Source organism: Halictus rubicundus, chromosome 4 (genome assembly GCF_050948215.1).
Source record: "Halictus rubicundus isolate RS-2024b chromosome 4, iyHalRubi1_principal, whole genome shotgun sequence".
Lineage (NCBI taxonomy): Eukaryota > Metazoa > Arthropoda > Insecta > Hymenoptera > Halictidae > Halictus > Halictus rubicundus.
Window position 1 is genome coordinate 20751607 of NC_135152.1, and position 11830 is coordinate 20763436.

The following is an 11830-nucleotide window of genomic DNA, read 5'->3' on the forward strand; positions in this document are numbered from 1 at the left end:
CGAAAGGGTCGAGGCAATCGTCGAGAAATAAACAAGGGAAATTTATTTGACACCGGACAATTTGAAAATCGTTTCCCACGTCGATTCTTTCGCGCAATCCCCGACAAGTACGCGCACAATAGTCAGAATCACTCAGCCGTCTGTGTACACGATCCATATTCATGAGCGGCGGTGATCGTACATTGTCGATTAACATGCAGTCTATATAGATTTCAGCATACAGTCCAGCGTAGTCAGTTAATAATCAGTCCCCATTGACAATCATTTAGACGGATCGCCCCAGTCGGCTATATCGTGTCGTTGACAGTGGAATCATACGCGCGCACGGTAAGGCGGATCCTCATATTGCCTAATGGGAAGAATATCGATCGCGTCGCTCTGTCAAATCGCGTAGGAGCAAATCACCTAACGCCGGATAGCACTTAATAGAGGACACTGGCATTTAATTAAGCGGTTGAAACGTAACGAAAAGTTTCAACCCGCGAAATATACGCGGAAATATTCGCAGGAGAAAAGAATTCAATAAATCTAACAAACCCCACAAAATAAAGAAAATAAAAATAAAACAGGCCGTTCAAAAACTATTAAAAAATACACTTCGATCTTTGACACATCTCGGATTCAAATGACTCCAAACACGACGTAATATGGATCATATTTGTTCGCTTAATCCACGACAAATCTAACAAATTTTGGAAGTGGTCAACATGAGATACCGCTGTTTATGTTTTTAGAATCCCAAGTGAAATTTCGAAGATTTCACTTATTTAATCAGACACTTAATATACTTAGTGCAACGTAATGCAACGGCCAGATCTGTTAAACGTACCTAATTTTAAACATTTTACAAAAACATGGAGCAGGAGAGCTCCGCCAGTTTGTAACGGCGAGAACGCGATCCCCAAAAATCGCGCGGTGGTCATTGGCAATACGATTTCGCAAATTTTGAGTCAACTTTCGGCGCGCGATCGCGTCAAAATTGAATAGCCAGAAACAAACGCGAAACCCGTTTTTCCCGGAATTTCTACTACTCCCGGCAAAGAGTCCTACCGAAATGTGCGGCGGTATCGATCTCTCGAAAATGCTTTCTATGGAAATCCAAAAACCAGTCAACACTGCGAAATAGCGCGTTTGAAAACACCGGCAGGGAACAGGATGAAATCGTACCCGGCGTTGTTCCGATATCCGGAGTGTATCGCGTGTCCTGCCGCCAAAAGGAAACATTTAAAGGCGTGCGCAGCCCTGTCTGCTTCAAACAAATCGAACATTTTCTTTTGTGCTCCCCTTAATCCATTTTTTCTTTGCGGGTACAACCATTTTTTACGTACCGGATCTCTGGCTGGATTCGTTCGGTTTCCGTTGGACAAAAAATTAAACAAACTTGCACAATTTTGTCATTTTACAATTTGAAGTAATAACAAAATTGTGAAGAAGCCGTTCGATTTAATTTCAGCAGTTCCATTGTGATTTTTAGGTGCGCGATAGCAATTACGAATACTTTCATATTATTTTCTATTTAAAATGATTGGCAAAAGATACGAATTTTGTACAAAACAAAAGCTTTAGCGATCGATTGTAGGAAACAAGATTTGTTAAATAAAAATTCGTCCCGTGATGATGTTAATTTTAGAAGTCAAAGAAAGTACTGATATGCACTTACAGCTGTTCGATTTATTTTAACAAATCGAATCATTATAGTCACGGTATGAGAAATGCATTTATTACTGATTTGACGGATTACGTTGCCCAGACTGTTATTCAGTGTGCATTTGCAATCTAGTGCATCGTGAAATGTTTTAGAAAGAGCCACAGAAAAAGTTGCGAGAAACAACTTTTAGTATTTTAATTGTTCCAACTTCTCGAAAGAATCCAAGTGGTATGGTCCAATATTAAAAACGTCCTTGTCTTTTGACGAGCGTCCGGATACTAACGCCAGTGACGGTATACATATGATTACCCTAGTGAAAAGCGGTCGAAGGATGCGACACGACGCCTGCGGGCTATTCCTTTGGCCCACGTATCCTTTCTTCGTCCTTTTGCTCCTTGGACTTTCCTCGCGAGTGCATCGGATTCACTCTTGAAAATAAAATACGATCGATGCCTCCGAGATGCCGCTGGCAAACCTAAGGTACCGCAGGGCTCGAAGGATTCCCGGGAAATGCTTGACAAAATTTCGTCTGACCAACGCGGGACCATTCTACTTACTTCGACGACGCAGTTACAGGAGTTACTGTCAATCACAATTACAGACTTTCCCGTAACGCTAGGTTTACGGAGCACCAAAAGTGACTATTTTACATTACGTTATAAAATAAACAAGGATGCCCAAATTTTTAGCCATTTTTTTTTAATAACATACCCAAAGGAATACATTTGTTGAATAATTTCTCATGGATGTATCCTTAGAGTCTTAACAATTGTAAATTAAAAATATTAGAACCCGTCATTTTGACCGGTCCCGTAAACCTAGTGTTAAAGATTACATTTTATTTCTATATTATTTTGGTTCTGAAAATTCTCGACGAATATATACAGGGTGGGGCGTTAGAAACAGGTCACCCGAATAGCTTGCTTTTGAAGATGGAAGAAAATGCATTTCTAATGAAGCGCAGGGAGTAAGAGTAACAAAAATTTAGGACCCGTAGCGAGATTCAAATCGGAAAAGTTTTCATTTGGTCCTGTAATTAGGGCAGAAGCAAATTTTGTGGGAAAATTCGCAGAGCCAACGAAGTTATAATGAAAAATGCAACTTCGTTTTAAATGGGGTTTTCATGATGTGCAGACGTGCTTCTCATAATGAGGAAGCCTGGACCACTCATTTCCAAGTGTGTCATGTTTATACAATCATACGTACAGTGGCCACGGAATTGTACAGAAATAAAGCGACTAATTGATAAAATGCGTAATCAAGCTATTAAAGAACTTGAAGAACGCTAGAAAATAATTTGCTTGGTGAAGTTACGGTACACTATTCAATTAATTTCGAATTAGGACGAAATATCGTCCAGAAGCAGCCGTCCAAGGTTCGGGTAATTGTAATTTAGACCTGCGACGTGAATCATCGTTGCGCGGTGCTTAAAGCCGCAATTCCACCGATTCGGCTATAATGATAACATTATGGAGCAACGTGGGGAAACTGGGTCAGAAAGAGACACCGGAAGATATAAGGCGTGTGCAAGTTCGTGTGCGTACCACCTGAAGAAAGGCACAGAAAGAGAGAGAGAGAGAGAGAGTACTATAGGGCCGACGAGCAATCCCTTGCGGGTCCTTGCTGCCACAATACTTGTTTCCTGCAAGTTCATTTCGCTGGTATAAATATTCACGCGGGGGCTGCTCTGCGTGCTCCTACGCTTCAACCCTTTTCTTTTGAACTGTTCACGACTTGTGTTACGTTCAATCTGACGTTGAGCGAAATTCTCGACTGTAATCACCAGACCCAATCTTCAGGAACATTCCAAGCCAGCAGTTGAAGCAGTAAAAATTCCGTTCCTCAAGACATTATTACCTAAACCACCTCGGATACAATTGTGTATATTACTCTGAAAGTGCATCTATCAAGAATTATTCAACAAATTTATTTCCTTGGGTATAAATGATAATAAAAACGACTGAAAATTTGTAAAGTAAAACAGTTAACTCTAGTGCTCTGTAAACCTAGTGCTAGGCATTCAATTTTACTTGAAAAATTCATATCAACTGAAATTCTGTTTGATTCGATTCTGGGTCAGAGTATTCAGTTTTATGAATCACTGGATTGATTTATATTAATTCACATTTTCACGACATTTCAGCCTCCGTTGTAGCACTATTTTATCAAATACAGAGAAAAATTGTGAGTATCATGCCGTGCGTTAGAATCGCGAGCAGACTGCGGATTTGATGCGTTTGTCACAGAAACGAGTGGATGAAATTTAAAACAGTGTGAAAAAGATAAGTTTTCAACAAAGTAAGGTTGTAGATGGAAGAAATAAATTCGCAAATAATCTATTACAGTTCTACAAGTTCTTCTTCGGTTCTTCTTCTTTTGTTTTAGGGAAAATAGGTTACTTTTACTTCTTTTAGGCAAAATTTTTAGGCAAAATTCAATAGGCATTAGATTTTCTTTTAGATGTTAAATACATTAGATTCCTTGGAAAGTGCACTGAGCAAAGGGTTAAAATAGCTTAACAAAAAAGATAGAGAAGAGCAAAAAGGTATTGGCAAACATCGATCCTTACGCGTTCCTGCATAAAGATCCGCAGTCTGACGATTTCGCGATTGTCGCAGGGCCGGCGAAAAGGGGGGCAAAATGCGGGGAGCCGGCGATGGACAAAGCGCTGAAGTAACAAAAACTCTGATCCCGGAAACAGAGATTTCCAGGAGGACGTTGTCCCGATTATCTCGCGGGGGATATGTTTCCAGGTGTGTATCGCAGTGCAACACCGTGTACAGTTCGTCACGAGTATCATTGATCCACCGGAAGGCGGTACAGTCCGCTCGAAAGGGATGCGCGTGAATTTAGGTTACGAAACCATGGTACGTTCCCGTCCCCGGTCTCTCGCTGCCAGTCGTTCCATTGACTATCCCGCGACTTGGCGACGTACCAATTCCTGTCGTTCCTCGAGACATACTACTACCCTACATTTTGTCCGGTCGATGATGGCTACGGTGCATCATCGGGCATCGGTGCGCGGCCCGCGTTCTTTCGGCTCGGTTCCTCCTTTTGTTTAAACAATCGAGTCAGCTCGTAGCCGGGGACGCGTGGCCCGCATCCAGGCTGCCGATCCGGCGCGACATCCGCAGCCTTTCAAATCCCACCCCCGTTCCACCCCCGTCCGGCATGCACTTCGTCGACGCACCCTGTGACGGATCCGCCCTGACAAAAGTCAGCTTTTTTACCTTTTCTTTTATTTTCCTGAAAATACGTCAACCCTTACGATCTTCTTCGCAGGTACAACAAATAGAAATTCTTTCTTCGAGGGTAACTTTTTCCATTATACTTTTCCGCGTGTAGAATGGAATGCTTCGTCCTAGCAGAGAGAGGGTGCGAAGCGGGTAAAATTCGCTGGTTCGAATTTCGTCCAGCCAGATCGTCAATTTGTCATGGTACGCGGCGTTCTCGTCGTCGCGGACGTAAAATTTTATTCGGATTTTTTTTGCTCGGCCGCCATCGCCGGAAAATTATGATCGCAGTCGGGGGTTCGCGATCGCTCGGGGTGGGGGAGGGGCGAAAGCGGTTAGACGACGGGGACGGTTAGGGGCGCTTCCGGGCGCGGTAAAAAATTACTTCGACTGGAGATTCGATTTTCTCCGAGCGGCTGCCATCCTCCTGGTGTTTTGCGTGGAACCGGCGCCCATTGTTCCCGCGATCTTTGGATTTTTACGGGCGATCGGACGACCCCTGCCACTTCCTCCCCTGCCTCTCTTCAACGTTGAAAACAGAGGGCCAGAATCCCTGGTTGTAAGTGGATAGACGATCCTCCTCGGGGTTCGTTGAATTTCAAGGCCCCCACCCCCCGTGTCTGGTTATGGCGGAGGCTACGGGGAAAGTTTGTCGATTGCCGTGGCACGAAGGGTTATTGCATTGCAAAATTGTTTTCGGAACTTCTTTATTGACTGGAACTTGGAGGCATTCCATTATTGCGCGTCGTCTATATGATTCTTCTTGCGCCTCGACATTATACAGGTGTTAGGGGGAGGGGGCAAGGGGACGGACCGCGAACTTATGAACTGTTATCGCGAGCAGGGCTCGGCTAAATTTTGGCCGAACCGTAGATAACGTATGGGAGTTTGTCCGAGGAAAGTTCTTTAATAGTCCGTTTTCATTTGTTGGAATATCATTGGAGTTCCTCGCCCGGATGGACGAAGGCGGGAAGTTTCTCGTTTATTATGAAAATAAGAGAAAAAAACCGAACTACCCTTAACGAAGAGAAGATGATTTATCGGCCTGGAAGTTCAAACATTTGAATTTTCTTTTCATTCCGAGATAGAGGTTTATGCGCGCTTGTGTCAGAGTCCTGTAAAATAGAATTTATTGTTAAAGGAGAAATGCTATCTATGTTATTATTTCTGAAAAGTTCGCATGCCTCGAAGTTTTTAGATAAATTGCCACATTGTCGGCAGATTTTGAAATTATCACGTTTTTAGGTGAATAATTAACCTTCTGGAAGTTTTTGCTACAGTGACTTGTACTTGCTCACATTTGGCGTGACCATGCTCGCATTTAATTCAGGCGACTTAAGAATCTCGTGAAAGAGCATTTTGGCTCGCCCGGTGGTTTCGGTGTGAACAAACGGTCGAGATAGTGAAATTACAATTACCATCTGGAGACAATCCAATTCTACGATTAAATTCTAATGTACCGCTCATCATCATACGAATAGTTGAAAACACACGAAACATAGACTGTTAAGCTTGGAAAATGGAAATCTTATTTCACGCGAAAACCTCGTAGACTAGACCATACTACAACGGTACTGAAATAGTTAAGAATTCTTTGCTAATTTTCCAAGCTTTTGTTGAAACATACGATCATGAAAAATATTGTTCTTCACGACCTTTCATTAAAATTAATTTTTGACAAAATGACGTCACGTTAATGACGCGAGTCCAATTATGAACGGTCCTGTTGCTTCCTCCTTATTCCGTTGTTGCATGATCCCTTCGATTCTCCATATAGCGTGACGTTTACCTTGCCGTTCCATTTCATTAGTTTTCATTTTATTGTCCGTGCAAAGTGCAGTCCGTTTTACAAAACCCTAATCGACATAGAACTTTCCCCCGTATCTGGCAAATTCGTCGACTGCTCGCTGCATGAGAACACGAAACGAGAATGATAAAATGTAATTCGCACACATAGAGATCTCGACGTTACCTTCCGTCGGTCGGAAAAGTTAGTCGAAAGCTCGCCGTATTTAACACTAGATTTACGGGACCCGTCAAAGTGACGGATTGTAATATTTTTAATTCACGAATATTCAGATTGCAAACATGCAACCATAAGGAATTATTTAAGAAATCGATTTCTCTAGGTACATATTATTTAAAAAAATGGCTACAAATTTTGATAGAGATATATTCATGTTATTTTTATAAGGAAATGTAAAATAGTCATTTTTGGTGCTCCGTAAAGCTAGTGTTAAAAGCAATGGCGCCGTTAATGGGTTGTAACGCGAGTGAAGTATAAAATCCGTCTGAAAAGAATTACGCACGGTTCCGCGGGTTCCTGTAAATGAAATTGTTGTTCCTGTGTTGCATGCTCCCGTCGATTTCCCCGGTTGCGCGCGGTGTTTACCTTGCCGTTCTATTTCGGGGGACGCGAAGGTAACGCCGGCCGTTGAGTGCGCTGAAAATATGGTCGCCGCGGAAGATCCGGCTGCCCTTTATTTTAATTACGTAAACGCGGGCGAGAGCGGCGGACGGACAATGTCGCGGGATAAATCCATTTACATCCGGGCGAAATGAAGCGGCGATAATTTGCTCTGTAGCGTGGCGCTTTGTGTCGCGGCTCGCTTCAAGACTGCCGTCGTCGCGGTAAATTAAACCACAGTGTCCGGACCGGACGAGGGAAAACGAATGGGCCGCAACGCCGTTTCGTTTCGTCTCGTTTCGTCTCGTTTTCGGCCTAAAACTCGGCCGAACGGACGGTCGACGGTTTTATCGATTCCCGCGGGTGACAGCTCGTTAAATCCGGACACACGGAAGTTCATTCTGCGAAAATGACGGACGGCTATCGTCGAACTTTCGGTATTAACCGGGACTTGAATCCGCGAGCTTTGATCAAGGCTTTCGAGGTGCTCGAGTCGGATCGATCGGACCAGCATTACTTAAATTTACCTTTAATCGGACACAATTAGGCCCGGGTCCTCAGGTTTTCCACTGCCGCAATTAGTTTCGGATAAGAGAATCTGGAGGAGCGAGGCTAACAGGCTATAATCGACTTGGTTTAGCGGCATCCAGCGATTAATTGTTTCGAAACGGATCCGAAGCCTACTACGGTTAAGGCGGTGTTCCAGCTTGGCAGGTGTTTCTTTGACACTAGAACGACCGGAGCAGTCAAAATGTCTGCTTCCTAATTTTTTCTTTCACAATTACTGAAATTGTAAAAATGTTTTCATCGGAAATGTTTTAATGAACCTCTTCATTGTAGCACGTATTGCAATAAAAGTTGTATGAAGTCTGAATGGGCACAGTCTTGTCCCTGTTACAAAGCAATATACGTCAGTCGCATTTATCGCTCGGTCGTTCTAGTGTTAAGCTCTGAAAAATTCAGTGACAAGCACTAATTTTCTTTTCTTTGCTTTTTTGTTTCGGTACTAGTGCTGCAGAATATGCGCCAAAGAGGATTTCTTCTCGAAACTACTTTTTCCGAAACTTTCGCGACGATATCTCGAGTTTCAGTTGACCAATTGCCCCGAAATTTTGAGAGAATCTACCAGTACATGCCCCGTTACCGCGCGGACCAAAATTACTTAAATTTGCCCGTTTTTCCTTATTTTATATCGTGCCAAAGCGCTGAATTGACTTCAGAATTCGGAAATAAGCTTCCGTTTAGCGTGGAGCCTCTAAATATTTGTTTCGAGAATCTCCATATTGCATAAGCATCGCGGTAATCGTAACGAATGACTGCTCGAACTAATGCCGAATGCACGCTAAGCTCTACGTTTGCATATTTCCTATGAGAGGCTCATGGGTAAAGTGGTGCGAGCGCATTTTCGTCCAAAACGAGATAAATCCAGGTATAGATGCATAAGGCGGGCACTTATTTCGAGAAAGAAGTGCCGCGAACTCGGGTCTTCACGAGCACATTCTATGTTAATATTTGTTAATACAAGACAAACAATTGCGTCTCGTTTTTAGAAAAATCCTGCGTCCGTACTGGTACGTTTGATTCCATAAAACGCCGTGGAATTTTTATGGAGAGAAAAGTCACCTTCTTTAAAAATTCATAGCGCAGATATTTTAAATTGCGCATAACAACAGCTCCATGTAAACTAGTTATGTAGAATATTAGACTTTAAATAGATTTAATTACAGTGTTCAATGCATAGAAAAAATAACTTTGCCACAAGCTTTTCAAATAACTCCAAAGTTCTTACAAACAACTTACGTAGGATACTTTCAGTATTTTTAAACGTTATTTTTATACACTTTTCTCAGATGAAACTAACACTGAACCTACCGATCACTAAAAGCGACATGTCCAGGAAAAATTATAAGATCTATTTAGATATTTCGCGATTTTTATCACATGTGCTTGAATAAAAACAGAATTCTTTACGCGCTATTTACACGCTCAACAACAGTGAAATAAAATATGTGAAACCGATAATGGTGATGGCAGGTTTAGCGAAAATAAAATGTCTAGGTGACCGTTTAAATTCGATTAGAATTCCGTCTTAGTCCTGCGATACGTTAACGCTTTGTATTGGTGGAGGAGTGTGATTCTTCCAACGTTCGTTGGTATAATTGATGGAGAATAATCGAAGAAGCAGCCGCCGGCGAGAGCATAAGCTGTTCGGACGGTTCAGAAATGGTTACAACGACGCGTCGGCTTTACGATGAAAGCCGGCCGCGTGTGTCTGCGACTCGGAGGAAGCCAGTGATGTACAATGTGTGCCTTCGAGCGTACAATTTCCGTGGCTTTGTCAAGAGAAGCGTTTATATCCGCGCGACGATAAACTATCTCGTTTGTCCCCGTGAAAGGTTTAAGGTGGCATCAGACGTCTTCATACCTCCCGCGACGCTGCCGCGCCGCCGTTCCCTCGTGCTCTCCTACCTCGATCTACTGAAACGAAGAAACGCGTTTCGTTCTGCTGCCATTGGTACTCGCTACAAGTTTATGGGCCATTCCGACCGATTTCGCATTCAGATTATGCGACGGAGCACAGGCATTAATTGTATTCTTTACGGGGAAGCTCGAATGCCGATTTAATGGGGATGGGGGACGGTCTTACTGCGAACGCGTTTTCCTTTATCCGAGCGCAAATTCTGCTGTCTTTCAGAGTTCGTTTACGTCTCGTTCCTCGCAATTATGTTTATCTGGCTGACTCCCAACGATAATGTGTGCGCAAGATGATACCGATCGACCCGAGACTTGACAGGATCGTCCCAACTACTGTGGGGGCACCAATCACTCTGCCTATAGTAATTATACTCATTTTTAAAGCGTAATGAATATTAAAAGAGAGATATTAAATTTGTTTCATTAAAATCAGTTAATATGAGAGTTGTAAACGATTAAAAGTGCGTGAAAAGTCGAAAATCGTGAAAAACGGCCATTTTTCCACTTTTAAGCGTTTATAACTCGTAAACGAATTAACCAACATCGGTGAAATTTTCAGCATGGACATCATTTATTCAAGCGAATCAAACACATGTTTTAAATTTTCAATACAGGCTCAAATGAAAAAGCTAAAAAACCAACTTTTACTATTTCTTTTGCGATTCCGACCAATTCAAACTTTTTTCAAAAATTTTTTACACCTCGTATAATAAACTGATCCTTCTAACTTCTCAATAAAATTCAAGTCATTTGATATAATTTTTAAAAAGTTATGTTGCTTCAAATAGTGTAGACTCAGTTTTGCTCGTTAGTGTATATATATATATCTTTTTTAATATTCATTACGCTTTAAAAATAAGTACAACTAATGTAGGCACAGTAACTGGGTACCCTAACCCTTTGGTACATTCTGGCTGATCTAACGCAATCATAGAATTAGATATTTAGTATTAATATTTGAAACATTAAGATATTTAATGTTTCGTGATTGAGACAGACGATACTCATTCATACCGTTACTATACTGCATCATTGGAATATTATATGCAAACATACTCAAGCCTGTCGCATTGTCAATAACTACACTTTGGATCTTAATGCAAAATAAAAATGTTGTACCTAAATTGCGACAGACTCGAGTGAAATACAAATTAATTTTCTTTCTTAATATGCTTAATAGGTTGAGAATAATGCAACAGCATTTAACAATTTTTCTAATGTTTTTGCTGTTTCGAAATACCCATTTTTGTCATGAATGCACAAAAACCGCAGTCTGTTAATAACCCGGAATTAAATGAAGTAAGTCGCCTGAAATTAACTCGTAAAAATATTGATTAAAAAATTAAGAAATGTAACTTACCGTCTGAGATAAATCGGCGACATCTGATCGATCACGCGTCATAATACGAATATCGAGAGAGGAAGTCGGTCGGTTAATAAGAACGATTTGTCGAGGAACAAAAATCTATTAATGTAATCCAAGGGATCGTTGGCCGGGCGTTTCATGCTCGATTGAACGTCGAACGTTCTCCTGAATATTCCGGTTTTATATCCGAGTGGCGATCGCCTCCTTTACGATGTTTTTTTATGCCCACTAAATCGTAACGGCCGGTCCGACAAAAGGATAGAGGCTTTAAAGGGAGTCAATGCGCTGATAACGCCGCGGAGAAAAAGTCGGTATGAATATTTCATGAAGCCTCCGCGCCGGGGGTGGACAGCGCGCCGGTATTAATTCCTGTCCCGCGGTCCCTCAATCTGAACTCGGCCAACGGGCCACGGTATTAATTAGAATGATTCCTATAATCTTGTATCTCTTCGACGATTCGCTTACCGTAAATCCGGATAATTTAACGGCGCGGCGTCGGTATGTCAGAAGGTAGTCGACCCGCTTCCATTATCTCGCGGTGTATGCAGTAAATAGTTATTGGCTGGTCTTCCACCCCGTAATTGGGTTGCATAGTAATGAGTTTAAAATGTTAATTATCCGGTGCTGCCTGTAGGAGGCGAGGATATGTGAAACATGTATCGCACATGGCCAACATTTATGCAATCGATACCCCTCTCGTT

General features: G+C 42.1%; 1 protein-coding gene across 17 annotated transcripts in view; it reads left to right on the forward strand.

Annotated features, from left to right (window-relative positions):
* The window catches only part of Dlg1 (MAGUK family member discs large 1), a 797939-nt gene that overhangs the window by 67322 nt on the left and 718787 nt on the right, over positions 1 to 11830 (forward strand). The window lies entirely within an intron of this gene.